Source organism: Cherax quadricarinatus, chromosome 5 (assembly GCF_038502225.1).
Source record: "Cherax quadricarinatus isolate ZL_2023a chromosome 5, ASM3850222v1, whole genome shotgun sequence".
Lineage (NCBI taxonomy): Eukaryota > Metazoa > Arthropoda > Malacostraca > Decapoda > Parastacidae > Cherax > Cherax quadricarinatus.
In genome coordinates this window covers 68,546,171-68,562,979 of record NC_091296.1, presented here as the reverse complement: position 1 = coordinate 68,562,979, position 16,809 = coordinate 68,546,171, and the positions used below count along the sequence as shown (strand labels likewise).

The following is a 16,809-nucleotide window of genomic DNA, read 5'->3' as shown; positions in this document are numbered from 1 at the left end:
TTTATATATATTTATATATATATATATTTATATATATATATATTTATATATATTTATATATATATATTTATATATATTTATTTATATATATATATTTATATTTATATTTTTTTTTTTTTTTTTTTTTTCAACAAGTCGGCCGTCTCCCACCGAGGCAGGGTGACCCAAAAAAGAAAGAAAATCCCCAAAAAGAAAATACTTTCATCATCATTCAACACTTTCACCACACTCGCACATTATCACTGTTTTTGCAGAGGTGCTCAGAATACAACAGTCTAGAAGCATAAACATATAAAGATACACAACATATCCCTCCAAACTGCCAATATCCCAAACCCCTCCTTTAAAGTGCAGGCATTGTACTTCCCATTTCCAGGACTCAAGTCCGACTATATGAAAATAACCGGTTTCCCTGAATCCCTTCACTAAATATTACCCTGCTCACACTCCAACAGATCGTCAGGTCCCAAGTACCATTCGTCTCCATTCACTCCTATCTAACACGCTCACGCACGCTTGCTGGAAGTCCAAGCCCCTTACCCACAAAACCTCCTTTACCCCCTCTCTCCAACCCTTTCGAGGACGACCCCTACCCCGCCTTCCTTCCCCTATAGATTTATATGCTTTCCATGTCATTTTACTGTGATCCATTCTCTCTAAATGACCAAACCACCTCAACAACCCCTCTTCTGCCCTCTGACTAATACTTTTATTAACTCCACACCTTCTCCTAATTTCCACACTCCGAATTTTCTGCATAATATTTACACCACACATTGCCCTTAAACAGGACATCTCCGCTGCCTCCAACCGTCTCCTCGCTGCTGCATTTACCACCCAAGCTTCACACCCATATAAGAGTGTTGGTACTACTATACTTTCATACATTCCCTTCTTTGCCTCCATAGATAACGTTTTTTGACTCCACATATACCTCAACGCACCACTCACCTTTTTTCCCTCATCAATTCTATGATTAACCTCATCCTTCATAAATCCATCCGCCGACACGTCAACTCCCAAGTATCTGAAAACATTCACTTCTTCCATACTCCTCCTCCCCAATTTGATATCCAATTTTTCTTTATCTAAATCATTTGACACCCTCATCACCTTACTCTTTTCTATGTTCACTTTCAACTTTCTACCTTTACACACATTCCCAAACTCATCCACTAACCTTTGCAATTTTTCTTTAGAATCTCCCATAAGCACAGTATCATCAGCAAAAAGTAACTGTGTCAATTCCCATTTTGAATTTGATTCCCCATAATTTAATCCCACCCCTCTCCCAAACACCCTAGCATTTACTTCCTTTACAACCCCATCTATAAATATATTAAACAACCATGGTGACATTACACATCCCTGTCTAAGACCTACTTTTACCGGGAAGTAGTCTCCCTCTCTTCTACACACCCTAACCTGAGCCTCACTATCCTCATAAAAACTCTTTACAGCATTTAATAACTTACCACCTATTCCATATACTTGCAACATCTGCCACATTGCTCCTCTATCCACTCTATCATATGCCTTTTCTAAATCCATAAATGCAATAAAAACTTCCCTATCTTTATCTAAATACTGTTCACATATATGCTTCAATGTAAACACCTGATCTACACATCCCCTACCCACTCTAAAACCTCCTTGCTCATCCGCAATCCTACATTCTGTCTTACCTCTAATTCTTTCAATTATAACCCTACCGTACACTTTTCCTGGTATACTCAGTAAGCTTATTCCTCTATAATTTTTACAGTCTCTTTTGTCCCCTTTCCCTTTATATAAAGGGACTATACATGCTCTCTGCCAATCCCTAGGTACCTTCCCCTCTTTCATACATTTATTAAACAAAAGTACCAACCACTCCAACACTATATCCCCCCCTGCTTTTAACATTTCTGTCATGATCCCATCAGTTCCAGCTGCTTTACCCCCTTTCATTTTACGTAATGCCTCACGTACCTCCCCCACACTTACATTCTGCTCTTCTTCACTCCTAAAAGATGGTATACCTCCCTGACCAGTGCATGAAATTACTGCCTCTGTTTCTTCCTTAACATTTAAAAGTTCCTCAAAATATTCTCGCCATCTACCCAATACCTCCATCTCCCCATCTACTAACTCCCCTACTCTGTTTTTAACTGACAAATCCATATTTTCCCTAGGCTTTCTTAACTTGTTTAACTCACTCCAAAATTTTTTCTTATTTTCATTAAAATTTCTTGACAGTGCCTCTCCCACTCTATCATCTGCTCTCCTTTTGCACTCTCTCACCACTCTCTTTACCTTTCTTTTACTCTCCATATACTCTGCTCTTCTTATAACACTTCTGCTTTGTAAAAACCTCTCATAAGCTACCTTTTTCTCTTTTATCACACCCTTTACTTCATCATTCCACCAATCACTCCTCTTTCCTCCTGCCCCCACCCTCCTATAACCACAAACTTCTGCCCCACATTCTAATACTGCATTTTTAAAACTATTCCAACCCTCTTCAACCCCCCCACTACTCATCTTTGCACTAGCCCACCTTTCTGCCAATAGTCGCTTATATCTCACCCGAACTTCCTCCTCCCTTAGTTTATACACTTTCACTTCCCTCTTACTTGTTGTTGCCACCTTCCTCTTTTCCCATCTACCTCTTACTCTAACTGTAGCTACAACTAAATAATGATCCGATATATCAGTTGCCCCTCTATAAACATGTACATCCTGGAGCCTACCCATCAACCTTTTATCCACCAATACATAATCTAATAAACTACTTTCATTACGTGCTACATCATACCTTGTATATTTATTTATCCTCTTTTTCATAAAATATGTATTACTTATTACCAAATTTCTTTCTACACATAGCTCAATTAAAGGCTCCCCATTTACATTTACCCCTGGCACCCCAAATTTACCTACTACTCCCTCCATAACATTTTTACCCACTTTAGCATTAAAATCCCCAACCACCATTACTCTCACACTTGATTCAAAACTCCCCACGCATTCACTCAACATTTCCCAAAATCTCTCTCTCTCCTCTACACTTCTCTCTTCTCCAGGTGCATACACGCTTATTATAACCCACTTTTCACATCCAATCTTTATTTTACTCCACATAATCCTTGAATTAATACATTTATAGTCCCTCTTTTCCTGCCATAGCTTATCCTTCAACATTATTGCTACTCCTTCTTTAGCTCTAACTCTATAATATAATATATATATATATATATATATATATATATATATATATATATATATATATATATATATATATATATATATATATATATATATATATATATTTATATATATATATTTATATATATATATATATATATATATATATATATATATATATATATATATATATATATATATATATATATATATATATATATATATATATGCGCAAAAACAACCACTGTGAAAGAGTAGTGAAATTCCAAGCGCTTTCGTGGCTACTCACATTGTCAAGGAACTATGAAAGTAATACATCAAAGGAAGGCAATTAAAGGGCTTAGACCACACCTCACAGTCAACTCCCACAACAAAGAAACACCTGATCCACGACAATACGGGACTCATAAGAAAAGAGGAACACTGCAGTAGGTCCACTGGTCCAACTAGACAGGTCCTCACGACATCCCACTAACAAAATATTCTACCCAAGAAATAAGGTTTATTATTTGTCCAATGAATTATTAAATTCTTCCCAAATTTTATTAATTATAGATGAATCTAATTTATATAAACCAAAGGAAATATTCATATTATTTTCAAAACTTCTTTTTAAGAAACAAGATTCAATTATATTTCTGTCAACCATGGACTTGCTTGATACAACTTTCTCAACTTTTTGAAAATCAATTGGATGGTTAAAATTTCTCACATGAATAAATAGAGCATTGGAATCTTGTCCAGTTCTAATGCTATATTTATGTTGTTTTAATTTGTTAAATAATTCAGGTGCTATTTTTTAGCTTAAGACTATTTACTTTGTTTTATACTTAATTCTAACTATAGATTCACTACAAATCTTATGATTACAAGCATTGATCCTGATACCAACCTCTTATTTAATGACTTAAATGAATCAAACAGTTACTGTAATTACTACACTGCAGAACAATCAAAGGCACTTCTCAGTGCCAACAACAACATAACTATCTTTAACTACAATATCAGATCTTTAAGCAAGCATTACGATGACCTCATAGCATTACTAAATTCCTTACATGCCAATATGTCCATCATTACACTAACTGAAACCTGGCTAAAGCCTGATAGTACAGATGTCTATGCCATTCCTGGTTACACAGCCATACACAACTGTAGGCCAGACCAACAAGGGGGTGGCACAGCCATATACTACTCAGACCAACTAGAATGTATCACTAATACTTGCACAAGGGATGAACATGGGGAATATATAATAGCCAAATTCAAATCCAAATACCTACAAAAACCTCTCACATTGATAAACATCTACAGAGTTCCACAGTCAAACATTAGCCAATTTAGTCAAAACCTAGGAAGTATGATAACTGATGCACGCATGAACAAAGATCACTTACTACTCTCAGGTGACTTCAATATAAATCTCCTGCAAGACCAGGACCCACACGTTACTGAATTCACAAACAATGAGTAACTGTATGTTGCTACCAACAGTAACAAAACCTACAAGAGTTACAGAGACTAGTGTTTCCCTACTTGACCACATCTGGACCAACACCATATCCCCTTTAAAATCAGGCAAAATTACAGATAATACCACAGACCACTACCCTACTTTCCTCATAACAACTCTTGGTAAATTACCCCAAGACACCACTAAAGTCACCTTCAGATTCCACAATGAGGCAGCCATTAATAACTTCACAACAGCAGTAGCAAACATTGACTGGCACACTGAGCTAGAAATCTATACAGATATTGACGAATGTATTAATAATTTTCTAAAAAAGACCCAATACCTCTATAACAAGCACTGCCCTAAAAAAACTAAACAGATGACAGCTAAGAGACTGAACAGTCCCTGGCTAACACCCAGCATTCTCAAATCCATAAATACAAAACACCAATATGAAAAACAGTACAGAATGGGTCACATAACCAGAGACCAAACAAAACGTTACTCGTCAATCCTAACCAGCCTGATAAGAAGGGCAAAAAAATTGTATTATGAGAACAGATTATCCAACTTACGAGGTGATATAAAAAAGACCTGGAAAACCCTATCAGAAATTCTAGGAACAAAAAAGATATTACGAAATAGCGAAATAAAATTAGCAAAATCAGATGAACCCCAACTCCCACCAACAGAAACAGCAAACAGACTCAATGATTTCTTCTCCACTATAGGACAAAACCTTGCCAATAAAATCCCAAGCTCAGATACCCCACCAAATGACTACCTCACCAGCAACTACCCGAACACACTGTTCCTAGCTCCGACTAACCCATACGAAGTCTCCCTTATTATCAACACACTAAAAAACAAGGCAGGAGATTTAAATACCTTACCACCCTTTATATACAAAAAAGTGTCACAAGTGCTATCACCAATCATTGCAACACTCTTTAACAAATCCATTGAATCCTCCACCTTCCCTACAGTACTCAAAATAGCAATGGTCACCCCGATCCACAGAGGAGGAGACCAAACAGAGTTGAATAACTATAGGCCAATATCCAACTTACACCCTCTCTCAAAAATCTTCGAAAAATTAATTCATAAACGAATCTACTCCTACCTTATCTCCCAAAACATACTCAACCCCTGCCAATTTGGATTCAGGCCTAATAAAAATACTAATTATGCTATTATACACATGCTAGAACATATATACACTGCAATAGAGAAAAAAGAAGTCCCACTGGGGATCTTCATTGACTTACGTAAAGCTTTTGATACAGTTGACCATGACTTGCTCCACGTAAAATTGTCACACTATGGTATAAGAGGGCACTCCCTCAACTACCTCAAGTCATACCTCGGCAACAGAAGCCAATATGTGTATGCAAATGGGGCAAACTCTTCTGCACAACCAATTACAGTTGGTGTCCCACAGGGAAGTGTCCTTGGCCCTCTTCTCTTTCTCCTATACATAAATGACCTACCAAATGCTTCGCAATTACTCAAACCCACACTATTTGCAGATGACACTACATACGTCTTCTCCCACCCGAGCCCAGTCACGCTAGCCAATACTGTAAACACCGAATTATAGAAAATATCTACCTGGATGAGGACTAACAAACTTACACTAAACATTGACAAAACCTACTTCATTCAGTTTGGTAACAGAGCTACAGATGTCCCTCTTAACATAATGATAAACAGATCACCTATCACAAAGCTAACAGAGGGAAAATTCTTAGGAATCCACCTTGATAATAGACTCAAATTTCATACACATTTACAACAAATTTCTAAGAAAATTTCCAAGACTGTAGGCATACAGTACTATGCTCCACAGTCAGCCCTCCTGGCCCTATATCACTCTCTTATTTACCCCTATCTCACCTATGGAATTTGTGCATGGGGCTCAACAACAAGTAACCATCTCAGACCACTAATTACCCAACAAAAGGCTACAGTTAGAATGATAACAAATTGTCACTACAGGCAGCACACTCCACCAATATTCAATACACTAAACCTACTCACCATACAAAACATCCATACTTATTACTGCACCTATTACATACATAGAACACTTAACTCTGATATTAACCCTCCCCTCAAACATCTCCTTGCCAACCTCAACAGAACACATGACCATAACACAAGGCACAGATCACTCTTTGATGTTCCTCGTGTCCATCTCACACTATGCAAAAACTCAATGCACATAAAAGGCCCTAAAATCTGGAATTCATTACCTGTAAATATAAAAGAAACACTACCTGTTTATAAATTCAAGTCTCTTCTCAAAGATCACTTACTCACCCAAAACCAAATAAATACTGAATAACTGAACCTTATAAATTGTATATCTTAAATGTTTCTCACAATTATATCACATAAATGTTAAACCTAAAACCCAATCTAACTTTATTATTTTTTAAATACACTACCTAACAGAATACTCCATTCTACTGAATGTACAACAATGCATGCAACCATATGACCTGTCTTTGTAATACTCACTTGTGCTTTATAGTAATCTGTTTACATTAATGTTTTATCACTGATTTCATCATTGCTTAGTTAATCTTAAGTTAATTTTAAGCCAGCCCGTAATGCTATGCATAGTATAAGTGGCTTTGGCATGCTGCTCTTATCTGTATTTTTTTGTACCTCTGTATGTGTGCTCAAATTGTTAATAAATAAATAAATAAATAAATAAATAAATAAATAAGTTCGAGACTTACCAGTTTGACCGTAATAAACTTTATCGCAAATTTTACAAGGAATCTTATAGACACATCCGTCAGCATTTTGGGGGGAATTCTTTAAGATTTTTTACTGTATCAAGATTTTTTCATACAACTTTAATATTAAAAGTCTTAAGAAGAGAAGGCATATCAACCAAGTTTTCATGGTAAGGGAGAACCAACATATTTTTAGTTCAATAACGTGGGTTGTCCCTTTTTGGGTTGTAAAAAGTATTTCTAGCAATTTTAAATGATTTATCAATTACATTTCTCAGGTATTTCAGATCACTGGCTATTTCATAAATTTTGGATATTTCTTCTTCTATGAACTCTGGACTACAAATATGTAAAGCTCTCACCGGTGTACCGGTGGCCTGGTGGCTAAAGCTCCCGCTTCACACACGGAGGGCCCCGGGTTCGATTCCCGGCGGGTGGAAACATTTCGACGCGTTTCCTTACACCTGTTGTCCTGTTCACCTAGCAGCGAATAGGTACCTGGGTGTTAGTCGACTGGTGTGGGTTGCATCCTGGGGGACAAGATTAAGGACCCCAATGGAAATAAGTTAGACAGTCCTCGATGACGCACTGACTTTCTTGGGTTATCCTGGGTGGCTAACCCTCCGGGGTTAAAAATCCGAACGAAATCTTATCTTATCTTATCTTATGAGAAAACAGACAGTTTAACTCTATCTTGATGGGAAGAATAATAGTGTACATAAGAACAGTTATTTGTAAGTTTTCTGTAAATTTTAAATTTGTATTCATTATTACTCTTAATAATTAAAACATCTAGAAAAGGCAATGAGTTATTTTCTTCAAACTCAACAGTAAAGTTTATAGAATGGGCTAAGCTATTTAATTTGCCAAGGAAATATAATTGAATCTTGTTTCATAAAAAGCAGTTTTGAAAATAATATGAATATTTCCTTTGGTTTATATAAATTAGATTCACTTATAATTAATAAAATTTGGGAAGAATTTAATAATACATTGGACAAATAATAAACCTTATTTCTTGGGTAGAATATTTTGTTAGTGGGATGTCGTGAGGACCTGTCTAGTTGGACAAGCGGACCTACTGCAGTGTTCCTCTTTTCTTATGAGTCTGGTATTGTCGCACATCAGGTGTTTCTTTGTTGTGGGAGTTGACTGTGTGGTGTGGTCTAAGCCCTTTAATTGCCTCTATTTTATTTTTTATTTTTATTTAGAAATTTAGCATACATACAGAGGTACAAAAACGATACAGGTAAGAGCAGCATGCCAAAGCCACTTATATGCATAGCATTACGGGCTGGCTTAAAATTAACTTAAGATTAACTAAGCAATGATGAAATCAGTGATAAGACATTATTGTAAACAGATAACTATAAAGCACAAATGAGTATTACAAAGACAGGTCATATGGTTGCATGCAATGCTGTTCATTCAGTAGAATGGAGTATTCTGTTAGGTAGTGTATTTAAAAAAATAACAAAGTTAGATTGGGTCCTAGGTTTAACATTTATGTGATATAATTGTGAGTAACATTTTGGAAATACAATTTATAAGGTTCAGTTATTCAGTATTTATTTGGTTTTGAGTGAGTAAGTAAACTTTGAGAAGAGACTTGAATTTACAAACAGGTAGTGTTTCTTTTATATTTACAGGTAATGAATTCCAGATTTTAGGGCCTTTTATGTGCATTGAGTTTTTGCATAGCTTGAGATGGACACGAGGAACATCAAAGAGTGATCTGTGCCTTGTGTTATGGTCATGTGTTCTGTTGAGGTTGGCAAGGAGATGTTTGAGGGGAGGGTTAATATCAGAGTTAAGTGTTCTATGTATGTAATAGGTGCAATAATAAGTATGGATGTTTTGTATGGTGAGTAGGTTGAGTGTTTTGAATATTGGTGGAGTGTGTTGCCTGTAGTGAGAATTTGTTATCATTCTAACTGCAGCCTTTTGTTGGGTAATTAGTGGTCTGAGAGGGTTAATTGTTGTTGAGCCCCATGCACAAATTCCATAGGTGAGATAGGGGTAAATAAGAGAGTGATAAAGGGCCAGGAGGGCTGACTGTGGAACATAGTACCGTATCTTCGATAGTATGCCTACAGTCTTGGAAATTTTCTTAGAAATTTGTTGTATATGTGTATGAAATTTGAGTCTATTATCGAGGTGGATTCCTAAGAATTTTCCCTCTGTCAGCTTTGTGATAGGTGATCCGTTTATCGTTATGTTAAGAGGTACATCTGTAGCTCTGCTACCAAACTGAATGAAGTAGGTTTTGTCAATGTTTAGTGTAAGTTTGTTAGTCCTCATCCAGGTAGATATTTTCTGAAATTCGGTGTTTACAGTATTGGCTAGCGTGACTGGGCTTGGGTGAGAGAAGACGTATGTAGTGTCATCTGCAAAAAGTGTGGGTTTGAGTAATTGCAGAGCATTTGGTAGGTCATTTATGTATAGGAGAAAGAGAAGAGGGCCAAGGACACTTCCCTGTGGGACACCAACTGTAATTGGTTGTGCGGAAGAGCTTGCCCCATTTGCGTACACATATTGGCTTCTGTTGCTGAGGTAAGACTTGAGGTAGTTGAGGGAGTGCCCTCTAATACCATAGTGTGACAATTTTACGTGGAGCAAGTCATGGTCAACTGCATCAAAAGCTTTACGTAAGTCAATGAAGATCCCCAGTGGGACTTCTTTTTTCTCTATTGCAGTGTATATTTGTTCTAGCATGTGTATAATAGCATCCTTTGATGTATTACTTTCATAGTTCCTTGACAATGTGAGTAGTCACGAAAGCGCTTGGAATTTCACTACTCTTTCACAGTGGTTGTTTTGCATATTTTAAAATCACCTGTTTACTGTGATCTTATTGTATGTTATATATATATATATATATATATATATATATATATATATATATATATATATATATATATATATATATATATATATATATATATATATATATATATATATATATATATATATATATATATATATATATATATATATATATATATATATATATATATATATATATATATATATATATATATATATATATATATATATATATATATATATATATATATATATATGTCGTGGCGAATATGTAAAACTGGTCAATTAGCAAGAACTCATTTAAAATTAAGTCCTTTCTAAAATTTTCTCTTATACGTTTAAAGATATATTTTTTTCATTAAAGTTAATGTAAAAAATTTTAATTTTGCACCAAAAGAATCATAGAAAACTTACCTAACCTTATTATAACAAGAACAATTTAGTTTAGCTTAACCCAACTATATATATTTTAGATTTGTTTACAATAATTTAATACTAAACAAACCCAGTGAAATATATTCTTTTCGTTAGGTTCAGAATGATTTTGGCAAAATTATTGCATACACAAATTTTCACTTGTCCTATATGGCAAGATGAGCATTGCTATTTAAGCCAAGATGGCAAGTTCTGCCTATTTGGCACGACATATATATACATATATATATATATATATATATATATATATATATATATATATATATATATATATATATATACATACATATATATATATATATATATATATATACATATATATATATATATATATATATATATATATATATATATATATATATATATATATATATACATATATATATATATATATAATATATATATATATACATATATATATATATATATATATATATATATATATATATAAATATTATATATATATTTTTTTTTTATTATTATTATCACACTGGCCGATTCCCACCAAGGCAGGGTGGCCCGAAAAAGAAAAACTTTCACCATCATTCACTCCATCACTGTCTTGCCAGAAGGGTGCTTTACACTACAGTTTTTAAACTGCAACATGAACACCCCTCCTTCAGAGTGCAGGCACTGTACTTCCCATCTCCAGGACTCAAGTCCGGCCTGCCGGTTTCCCTGAATCCCTTCATAAATGTTACTTTGCTCACACTCCAACAGCACGTCAAGTATTAAAAACCATTTGTCTCCATTCACTCCTATCAAACACGCTCACGCATGCCTGCTGGAAGTCCAAGCCCCTCGCACACAAAACCTCCTTTACCCCCTCCCTCCAACCCTTCCTAGGCCGACCCCTACCCCGCCTTCCTTCCACTACAGACTGATACACTCTTGAAGTTATTCTGTTTCGCTCCATTCTCTCTACATGTCCGAACCACCTCAACAACCCTTCCTCAGCCCTCTGGACAACAGTTTTGGTAATATAATATATATAATATATAATATATATATATATATATATATATATATATATATATATATATATATATATATATATATATATATATATATATATATATACACAGTATCCTTACACCTGCTGCACCTGGTCACCTGCAGTAAATAGGTACCAGAGTTTTACCAGTCTGTTTTGAGTGACATCTTCGAGGGTGTTATCCTGGGTGGCTAACCCTCTGGGGTTAAAAACCTGAACAAACTCTTATATTATCTAGCTAACAGCCTGTAAAAAAGTGAAAAGTAAGCTTTAAAAAGATTTATTCCTAAAATAAAGATTGCTGTTAACTGGCCATTAAGATCAGCAGTGGTTACTGTTGCCTTGGCTTGCCAATAATAATAGTAATTTCTTTATTATTATTATTATTGGCAAGTACATGTACAAGGTATACAGGTGTAGCTGACATCAATGACATACTATTATATAGAAAGCCGCTTGTCATGCAGAGCATTTCGGGCAAATTAAGTCAGTTTTGTCCAAGGATGCAACCCACACCAGTCGACTAACACCCAGGCACTCATTTTATACTGATGGGTGAACACGAACAGCAGGTGTCTTAAGGAAACACGTCCTAATGTTTTCCAGCTGTACTGGGGATTCAATCTCTGGACTACAGTACATGAGCTGAGTGGGCTAGCGATTGAGGTAACAAGGCCACACTGGTCACCTTAGACACACTGGCTACCCCATGTTCAAATGTTCTTGATTAAACTACATTATTTTTCTGCACCCCGACTTAATGGGTTATCTTAAAATTAAGAAGGTTGTGCAATGTAGACAAATATACTGTGAACCTAAAGGAAAAAGCTTTTGGTAAAAAAAAAAAAAAAGTAACCAAATCTAATTGAACCTTAACTAGAAATGACATTAAATGAGCCCTGGTCTCAGACCGAGCCGCAGGGGCGTTGATCCCTGAAACCCTCTCCAGGTAAACTCCAGGTAAGGTTAGGGTGGGTTAATTAGATAAGACCTTGTATAAATTACCCTGTTCAGTTCTGGTCTCCATATTATAGAATAAACATAATTATGCTGGAAGCATTGGTTTGGCAACAGAGTTGTGGTTGAGTGGAACAAACTTCCAGGTTGCTTTATTGAAGCAAGAGGTTGGAGCAGCTTAATATATAGGTTGGACAGGTGTATTAGTGGGTGAGAGTTAGACCTGCCTAGCATAGGCCTGTAGGCCTGCTGCATTGTTTTTGGTTTCATTGTTCCATTTAGATAAAATATTGCTGTTAAATAAAAGGACACAAATGCAACTAATGTGGCATTTTACTGTGGCAACGTTTCGCCCTCCAGGAGCTTTATCAAGCTTTATTGTACAATCCACCTAATAGTGAAGAATTTACATTATAAAAACCCAGCACTAAAGTAAACATTAGCCTTTACTTTTTTTGTAATTACAGACTCCTGCAAAATTTCTACAATAATAACTTTAAATACATTATTATTGGTCCAGAAGCTGCACATTAGACTAACTCACGGTATGTGAATTTATTATTTAGGTTTCATACACGATTTTAAACTTTATAATAATTTTCTACGGTAAATTACGTAGATGAACCCAGAGTGGATAATTTATTTTATTTATTTATTTATTTAAAAATTTGTGCACACATACAGAGGTACAAAAAATACAGAAAAGAGCAGTATGCCAAAGCCACTTATACTATGCATAGCATTATGGGCTGGCTTAAAATTAACTTAAGATGAACTAAGCAATGATGACATCGGTGATAAAACTTTAATGTAAACAGATTACTATAAAGCACAAGTGAGTATTACAAAGACAGGTCATATGGTTGTATGCATTGTTGTACATTCAGTAGAATGGAGTATTCTGTTAGGTAGTGTATTTAAAAAATAATAAAGTTAGATTGGGTTTTAGGTTTAACATTTATGTGATATAATTGTGAGAAACATTTAAGATATACAATTTATAAGGTTCAGTTATTCAGTATTTATTTGGTTTTGGGTGAGTAAGTGATCTTTGAGAAGAGACTTGAATTTATAAACAGGTAGTGTTTCTTTTATATTTACAGGTAATGAGTTCCAGATTTTAGGGCCTTTTATGTGCATTGAGTTTTTGCATAGTGTGAGATGGACACGAGGAACATCAAAGAGTGATCTGTGTCTTGTGTTATGGTCATGTGTTCTGTTGAGGTTGGCAAGGAGATGTTTGAGGGGAGGGTTAATATCAGAGTTAAGTGTTCTATGTATGTAATAGGTGCAGTAATAAGTATGAATGTTTTGTATGGTGAATAGGTTTAGTGTATTGAATATTGGTGGAGTGTGCTGCCTATAGTGAGAATTTGTTATCATTCTAACTGCAGCCTTTTGTTGGGTAATTAGTGGTCTGAGATGGTTACTTGTTGTTGAGCCCCATGCACAAATTCCATAGGTGAGATAGGGGTAAATAAGAGAGTGATATAGGGCCAGGAGGGCTGACTGTGGAGCATAGTACCGTATCTTCGATAGTATGCCTACAGTCTTGGAAATTTTCTTAGAAATTTGTTGTATATGTGTATGAAATTTGAGTCTATTATCAAGGTGGATTCCTAAGAATTTTCCCTCTGTTAGCTTTGTGATAGGTGATCCGTTTATCATTATGTTAAGAGGGACATCTGTAGCTCTGTTACCAAACTGAATGAAGTAGGTTTTGTCAATGTTTAGTGTAAGTTTGTTAGTCCTCATCCAGGTAGATATTTTCTGTAATTCTGTATTTACAGTATTGGCTAGCGTGACTGGGCTCGGGTGGGAGAAGACGTATGTAGTGTCATCTGCAAATAGTGTGGGTTTGAGTAATTGCGAAGCATTTGGTAGGTCATTTATGTATAGGAGAAAGAGAAGAGGGCCAAGGACACTTCCCTGTGGGACACCAACTGTAATTGGTTGTGCAGAAGAGTTTGCCCCATTTGCATACACATATTGGCTTCTGTTGCTGAGGTATGACTTGAGGTAGTTGAGGGAGTGCCCTCTTATACCATAGTGTGACAATTTTACGTGGAGCAAGTCATGGTTAACTGTATCAAAAGCTTTACGTAAGTCAATGAAGATCCCCAGTGGGACTTCTTTTTTCTCTATTGCAGTGTATATATGTTCTAGCATGTGTATAATAGCATCATTAGTATTTTTATTTGGCCTGAATCCAAATTGGCAGGGGTTGAGTATGTTTTGGGAGATAAGGTAGGAGTAGATTCGTTTATGAATTAATTTTTCGAAGATTTTTGAGAGAGGGTGTAAGTTGGATATTGGCCTATAGTTATTCAACTCTGTTTGGTCTCCTCCTTTGTGGATCGGGGTGACCCTTGCTATTTTGAGTACTGTGGGGAAGGTGGAGGATTCAATGGATTTGTTAAAGAGTGTTGCAATGATTGGTGATAGCACTTGTGACACTTTTTTGTATATAAAGGGTGGTAAGGTATTTAAATCTCCTGCCCTGTTTTTTAGCGTGTTGATAATAAGGGAGACTTCGTATGGGTTAGTCGGAGCTAGGAACAGTGTGTTCGGGTAGTTGCCAGTGAGGTAGTCATTTGGTGGGGTATCTGAGCTTGGGATTTTATTGGCAAGGTTTTGTCCTATAGTGGAGAAGAAGTCATTGAGTCTGTTTGCTGTTTCTGTTGGTGGGAGTTGGGGTTCATCTGATTTTGCTAATTTTATTTCGCTATTTCGTGATATCTTTTTTGTTCCTAGAATTTCTGATAGGGTTTTCCAGGTCTTTTTTATATCACCTCGTAAGTTGGATAATCTGTTCTCATAATACAATTTTTTTGCCCTTCTTATCAGGCTGGTTAGGATTGACGAGTAACGTTTTGTTTGGTCTCTGGTTATGTGACCCATTCTGTACTGTTTTTCATATTGGTGTTTTGTATTTATGGATTTGAGAATGCTGGGTGTTAACCAGGGACTGTTCAGTCTCTTAGCTGTCATCTGTTTAGTTTTTTTAGGGCAGTGCTTGTTATAGAGGTATTGGGTCTTTTTTAGAAAATTATTAATACATTCGTCAATATCTGTATAGATTTCTAGCTCAGTGTGCCAGTCAATGTTTGCTACTGCTGTTGTGAAGTTATTAATGGCTGCCTCATTGTGAAGTCTGAAGGTGACTTTAATAGTGTCTTGGGGTAATTTACCAAGAGTTGTTATGAGAAAAGTAGGGTAGTGGTCTGTGGTATTATCTGTAATTATGCCTGATTTTAAAGGGGATATGGTGTTGGTCCAGATGTGGTCAAGTAGGGAAACACTAGTCTCTGTAACTCTTGTAGGTTTTGTTACTGTTGGTAGCAACATACAGTTACTCATTGTGTTTGTGAATTCAGTAACGTGTGGGTCCTGGTCTTGCAGGAGATTTATATTGAAGTCACCTGAGAGTAGTAAGTGATCTTTGTTCATGCGTGCATCAGTTATCATACTTCCTAGGTTTTGACTAAATTGGCTAATGTTTGACTGTGGAACTCTGTAAATGTTTATCAATGTGAGAGGTTTTTGTAGGTATTTGGATTTGAATTTGGCTATTATATATTCCCCATGTTCATCCCTTGTGCAAGTATTAGTGATACATTCTAGTTGGTCTGAGTAGTATATGGCTGTGCCACCCCCTTGTTGGTCTGGCCTACAGTTGTGTATGGCTGTGTAACCAGGAATGGCATAGACATCTGTACTATCAGGCTTTAGCCAGGTTTCAGTTAGTGTAATGATGGACATATTGGCATGTAAGGAATTTAGTAATGCTATGAGGTCATCGTAATGCTTGCTTAAAGATCTGATATTGTAGTTAAAGATAGTTATGTTGTTGTTGGCACTGAGAAGTGCCTTTGATTGTTCTGCAGTGTAGTAATTACAGTAACTGTTTGAATCATTTAAGTCATTAAATAAGAGGTTGGTATCAGGATCAATGCTTGTAATCATAAGATTTGTAGTGAATCTATAGTTAGAATTAAGTATAAAACAAAGTAAATAGTCTTAAGCTAAAAAATAGCACCTGAATTATTTAACAAATGTAAAATAATGAGCTAAGGTAGTTTTGGAATATAATGGCAAAGTTGTGAACTTATTCTACTTTAGCACCTGAGAATAGCACCTTGATTATTTTAACAATTGTGAATGTATAAACTAGGGTAGTTATATAAAGCTAAAATAAAGGAGAAAAT

General features: G+C 35.6%; 1 protein-coding gene across 1 annotated transcript in view; it reads right to left on the bottom strand.

Moving 5' to 3' along the window:
- LOC128685021 (CD151 antigen) overlaps positions 1-16,809 on the bottom strand; it is a 55,986-nt gene that overhangs the window by 38,044 nt on the left and 1,133 nt on the right. The gene's annotated exons all lie outside the window — the stretch shown is intronic.